We start from the raw sequence: 6,778 nt of genomic DNA on the forward strand, positions 1-6,778 counted from the left end.
ACTTTTTCGCCAGGTTTGCATCCGTAGGAAACGAAAAAAAACTTATGATCGAGTAACATTTACCAAAGTTATATCGAAAAACTTAAGTGGATTTCCAGTTTTTTTCTAAAAAATTTCTCTTCAATTGTATAAATAACCTTTAAATAAAAGAACCGGATTACAGAAAACTGTGCCAGCGAGTTACTTTTTTCGTTCAAGCTGAATGCAAAGCAATATCGTCCAATTGGGGAGTCCTCAAAAGGATTTCCTAGGATATGTTAAAGACTACGGCATTTACCTACAGACACTTTTTCACATAATGGAATTAACTAAAATATTTATGTATATCTAAACACTTATTGCACGTCCCCTACTTTCATATAACGGCAAATTTAGAAACCGCGAAAAATGTGCTTCTGCGGCGACTAATGAAACCATTCCGCACCAGTTTTCAAGACTGGAAAAATGGACTCAAAATGGGCGTTTCTCACCCTAATTGTAATGTATGTAAATACTTATATGTTTGAAACTACTATTAACTTGTCGAACGATTCCTAATCTTTGACAATACATTCATTCACCACGATCTTGAAAACTGACCAAATCGGCGTGACCAAGTCCATGGCCATTTTAATATTATATAAACATCCGAAAACATTAAAAGGTTGAAATAAATCTCGTCTCACTTTTTTGTATTTTTCACTTGGTTGCTGAAGTAATGAAGAATTGAAAATTCATAAGGGAAAATTATAGTTTTTGTAAGTTTTATCTTAATATCTTAAAAACGTGTAGACTTATTGAAAAATGATAAATGAACGTGAGGTACTAAATTTAATAGCCCTTAATTTGATGTATCGTCTTGTTTATAACAATAACGCATTCCATAGATATTACAAGCCAAAGTTTCATTTACATAATTCATACACTTTGATTCAATTGCGCGGGCTAAAGATAAGTTTTAAATTAATCTTTCGTGGCCAATAACAATTGGATGAGACCTGAGACATCATAATATTACTATTACAATGCGGTCAAATGACTTTTATTTTCCCCCATACAAAATCGACCCAGCCTAATGTACATACTTATGTTTGTATATAACACATCGCGACTAATTTTTTTAAATATACATATACCCCTAATTTTAGTATTTATTTAAAAAAACTCAATGAAATTCAAAAACTATCACTTGTATTTGGTTTTACTCAATACCGATTTGTGCTGTCCACCGTGTTATAAAAAAAAAGTTATCAATTAAAATGTAAAGGCTTTCAGGAAAAACTAAAAATTCATATAAAATTACGCACAATAAATGGAAAATACATTTGCTTCTATAAAAAATTTCTTAAATCAGTATGCAGCTCTTAAGAAAAAAATTCTCGTACATCTCGTCGCTACCATGTCAAACTATCGAATGTGAAAATCGGCACTTTTCAGGAGAGCAAAGAAACTGTTGTAAAAAATATTGTTGTCATTAGACAAAAGTGTGGGATTCGACACTTTGTTAAAGCCAGTATCCTCTGCTTCTAAGAAGACTAGAAATTTGACGATTTTTCAACTTACGTACCATTCTAAACGCATGCGCAAGGTATCGTAAATGAAAAAGCAGTTTTGCGCATTCGATAGTTTGACATGGTGGCAACGATATACTTATTTCTTGAAGAAAATTTACAGCAACCGCAAAGTTATTTTCTAGCATCAGAAATAGTGAAAAATATTCCTCGTGACTTTTCCTGAGAACTACAATGATATATATATATATATATTTTTTGATGATCAACGAAAAGAAATTTTTTTGATACTTTTTTTCGTTCCGTTAAATTAAAGTGGCCTAAGCCGGTATAGGCCATTTTCCCTTTAAAGCAACATTGCATTCATTTTCATCCCAAACAATATTTTAACGTTTAACTAGCCATACATATAGTTCAAGATGCCCTTTTAATAGAAACTTAATAAAAATATAAAAATTTTTAAGAGAAACTAGTTATTCTTTAATTCAAAGTCAAACCTTGGTGAACAGTACAGATATATGTATTCCATATAAAAAAATTGGCGTACATAGTTTGTACGAGAAAAACAGCCTTACCTACTTCATATTTGCACTTTATTATACTCAGATTTAATGCCCAACAAAATTGCATACCATTTTTTGGAAATTTGGATTTGTATGGTGTTCGCTAAGTAATCAGCTTTGCTTTCATACAAAAATAATATATGTATAGAATTCAGATGAACGTAGATTTTCGTACATAAGGGTAAGATTTCAAGCAAAAACTTTATCTGAGCCAAAATCCTTTAGTTTCTGTAATTAAATAGGCAAAACCTTTTAATTATTGTAGTGATGTCTATAATACAGAATTTAATGAAACATACCTGTAATACATAATGCGAAATTCGAATTGATGTTTAGAACTTTATTTATAAGAAACATATTAAATAAAGACACATAGTTACTTTACTTTACTTTAACTTTTTTCACACTATACTTTTCCAAATAACTTTTGAAATTTTTGATTTGCCAATAATAGTTTTATTTCATATAGCAGCATTGCTTAAGTTGTTGTTTTTGACAACTTATTTGTTGGTTAATGACTGCAAATAGTTTTATACAAAATTCGAAACGAAAAATAATACATTCACAAAAATTTAAGTGCATATGCACATAGAATTAAAATGCTGTTTAAATACAAAAGTTTTATAAAAACGTCGCATTACACAACTGTTCAAATCTACGTTATTTTTTATAAATAAGTTCGTAAACATTTCCTAACATCGTCAATTTCCATATTCTATTTTTACTCTTTCAATTTCGCTGACCAGCGCCGCAAACGCTATCAACTAGTAGGCTAACAACCAGAATTGAAATTAGATACGCAAGTACTTACAGTACCACGATTGAGAAAAATAGAGATTGCGCCTATCGCGGTACCGCTAATCCGCTCTTTATGATTTTGACAGAATCAGCTGTGTGCGTGACGTCATCTTGGTGCTATTGTTGATTGTGAGAATACGAAAAAACCAAATAACAATTTTAATATTTGCGCGTTAATATTTCTGCGTGGTTTTAAGCAATTATTGAGACAATTATGAGACAAAGCAAAATGAAGTGTGCAGTGGCAAAGTCTAACGGTGAAAACAAAAGGAAAGCGTGCGATATATGTTTTTTTTTCGTTTCCTATGGGCGCAGACCTGGCGAAAAAGTGGAAGCAGTTCTGCCGCCGAGGACATGCATTAAACACCAAATCGAGCTTTGTGCTATGTGTGTGAGCTATGAGCTTCTACATGGAACTATGTTGCCCTTTCCTTGGTGAATTTTAGTAGGTATATTTCCATGGTGAATGTAGACAGTTGCTGGTTTAGTTTGCTGGCAATGGCATACATACAAAAGCAGTTTCTACAGTAAATAGATACATGAACTTTACTACATACTTATTTTTGTTAGTACCTGATTATTTTTAGTGCTGGTATGAGGTAATGTACCAGTTGATAAGGTCGCTAGGGGCTAATTCAAGCGGCATCTTACCGCGCTGTTACGTACCAAATACAAAACAGTGCCCAAATTATTATACATTTAAAAGTTCAGCTTAAATTATGTTTTAATAATAATAATAATAGATTGGCACTTACACATATGTTAGTGTTTTGCCGAGCTTCTCCTCCGACTTGTGGCGTGCGCCTTGATGTTGTCGCACAAAGCGGAGGGACCTACAGTTTTACGCCGACTCCGACCGGCGATTGTATTTTTATGAGAAGCTGTTTTTCATGGCAGAAATACATTTGGAGGTTTGCCATTGCCTTCCGAGGGACGACCGCTGTTAAGAAAAAACCTTTTTCTATATTTTTTTCCGATGTTGCTTTGACCAGGGCTTGAACCCAGGTGCTGATGAGTGAAAGCGCGCACTGCTTAACACTACACCACAGCGGCCGACAGAATGGCTGACTTCCAAAACGTCAATTGCTTTGTATACGTACAAAGTATAAAGTTCCTTAACGTCGAACTACAAAATATTGACAATGTATACTGTTCCAAAACGCAGCCAATTAGTTATCGAAACGTATCGCTTGAGCAATCAGCGCATCAGAAACAAAGTTGATGCTTCGTTTGTTATTGGTTAGCATTGGTGTTTTAAATATGGAAAATTCAGAAAAATTGTTCATTGCTATATTGAATATTTAAAATATGCAATGTATATGGTTGCAATGTGTCGCAACTCTGCATATACAAACAGTTTGAATACCGCAGTATAACAGTTTCCAAACATTGTATTGATACGTTTTGGAAGTCAGCCAATACAAGATTGCGCTTATGAGAGAAGATTTTTGAGCGTAATTTTTGCTTGACGTCATCTTGGTGCAATTGCGAGAGAGAAATGCCAAAACGCACAGAAAAATATGTTAACAATGCAGAAAAATGTGTTAATATTAATATCACATGGGCCAATTTTTCAGGAATCAATAAATATACAAAGATTGATTAATTAGGAACACGTAGCAATATATAATAATAATGTAGCCCTGTAGGTAGTACGATTTTTAGCACATGAAAAATGGGTGTATTAACAGTGTTTGCAATTTCATGTAGACCAAAAGAAAGGTGTGCAGCAAAGTGCATTTTTGGACTCGCCCCAAAGTACATTGTAAAAAGCCATGCAGAGTGCATATTTATGTTTTTTTGGACAAACTCCACAGCTGTTTGATTTTACGACTTTTGTACCATTTCCGAGAGGATGCATGAGTGTGGGTTCTTTGGAAACAAATATTCTATGTTAGTAAAACATAATTTAAGCTGAACTTTTAAATGAATAATAATTTGGGCACGGTTTTGTATTAGGTACGTAACAGCGCGGTAAGATGCCTCTTGAATTAGCGCCTGGCGACCTCATCCCCTGGTGCATTACCTCATACCAGCACTGAAAAGAATCAGGTACTAACAAAATAATAAGTAGGTAGTGAAGTTCATGTATCTATTTACTGTAGAAACTGATTTTGTATGCATGCCATTGCCAGCAAACTAAACCAGCAACTGTCTACATTCACCATGGAAATATAGCTACAACAATTGGTGACAGGTAATAAGGTCAATGCAAATAAGGTCAATTGACTTTATTTCTAACCCTGGTGCAAATAAAGTCAATTGACTTTATTACCTTTTCAAAAGCGAAATAAAGTCAACAAAAATTTGGAAATAAAGTCATTGACGCAATTTCCTCGTTCAAATGGAAATAGCGTCAACAATGCTTAAAGTATGTCGATTCTTAGAAAAAATGTTGTTCTTACAATAAACATTGCCCCGTAAGTGTTGCTTTTTAACAGATGAAAAAGGTTATTGCCTAATCCTCAGTGTTGTGATATTAATCCACACATAATCATGAACTACCACCAATTGATTTTATTAAAAAAATTTAAATTAAGAATATGTAAAAACACGATGCGAAAAACTAAACGCCTGCGCACAGTTGGAATACGAGAAATATTTGAAGAAAGAGTGTAGAAATGATCCATAACTTGCAAAACATGTTTCGTTTCCATAAAAATAAAGCGAACACTATTAAATTGAATAAACAGTCCATGTCCAAGAACCCCAGAGGAACACTGAAGAATTCTGTGTTTAAAATTACCATATTTTGAACGAATTCGGAATGACTAAGGTGGAAAAGAAACCAACCTTTCTATAAGGAAATAATTATAGAAAAATAATTTTCTTACACTGTATTCATGTCTCCGCCAGCAATTTGTGACGACATCATTTAAAAGCAGCTAAGGAGAATGACGACACTATTTATTAGATGGCACATTCAACGAGCCAATGTGCCAAAACGCGGGTATAAACAATTATTGATTATTTAATATTGGAACCGAGATCATATAAGTTAATTGATTGGTTTTCACACACTTTTGAAACACAAATTATATGCTTTTTTACTGCAGACAAGTTGTTGCCCCAAAACACAGCAGAAATCTTGCAATCAGGGCTGCCAACTATCCTTATTTATGAGGTGCCATAATGAGGATAAAAAGGTGCCAAAATGTTCAAATAGAAAAATAAAGTGCCAAAAAAGGTGTCATTCCTTTTAATCATTCACATTTAGCAATAAAATAAAGCTACATGTTCCAAACAAAGGTGCAATGATAAAATAAGATAAACCAGATGAATAGCCTTAAAAATTTTAGTTGAGAAAAAGAAGTGCTCGCAAAGGATTTCACAAAAATGTATTGAAATGTTATTTTTTTTACAAAAGTGCCATCTTGGCACTGCAATTTGAAGTAAAATAAAGACAAAGGGCACGGTTTAAGCCAAGTTGGCATCCCTGCTTCCAATAACTTACAAATATAAAAAGGTGAAATATCGAGGGCTTGAATTCATTAATACTCTCTATCTGCAATTTGCACAAAAACTAATTTGTGATTTTAGAAACCATCTGGGATTTATTACCTGTGGTTATATAAGGTAACATTAATATCACTGATGACTGTTAAAGCTTAGGTGGATTTTTATATCAGAATCGTATCTTTGTGAAAAGTGTGCGATAGAGTGTATTATTGAATATAAGCCCTCGATGCTTAAAATATATAAAAATTTTATTTCAACGTATACAAAAAATAAATCTACCTGCGTTACAGCACGGCGGGAGACGGGGAGGCCGCGGCGTAGCGTGACGTGGTGTGCGCGCCGGTCGCGAGGGGTGCGCGGGGTACGCGGGGTACGTGGGGCGCGAGCGCGAGCGCGGCGCGCGCGGTGTGGCGCGCTAACGCGGGTCGCCGCGAAGCTAAGCAAATTTAATGTTTGAAAGAGAAATAA

The sequence above is a fragment of the Rhagoletis pomonella genome, unplaced genomic scaffold (assembly GCF_013731165.1).
Source record: "Rhagoletis pomonella isolate Grant_MI unplaced genomic scaffold, Rhpom_1.0 Rhpom_scaffold_00003, whole genome shotgun sequence".
NCBI classification, from domain to species: domain Eukaryota; kingdom Metazoa; phylum Arthropoda; class Insecta; order Diptera; family Tephritidae; genus Rhagoletis; species Rhagoletis pomonella.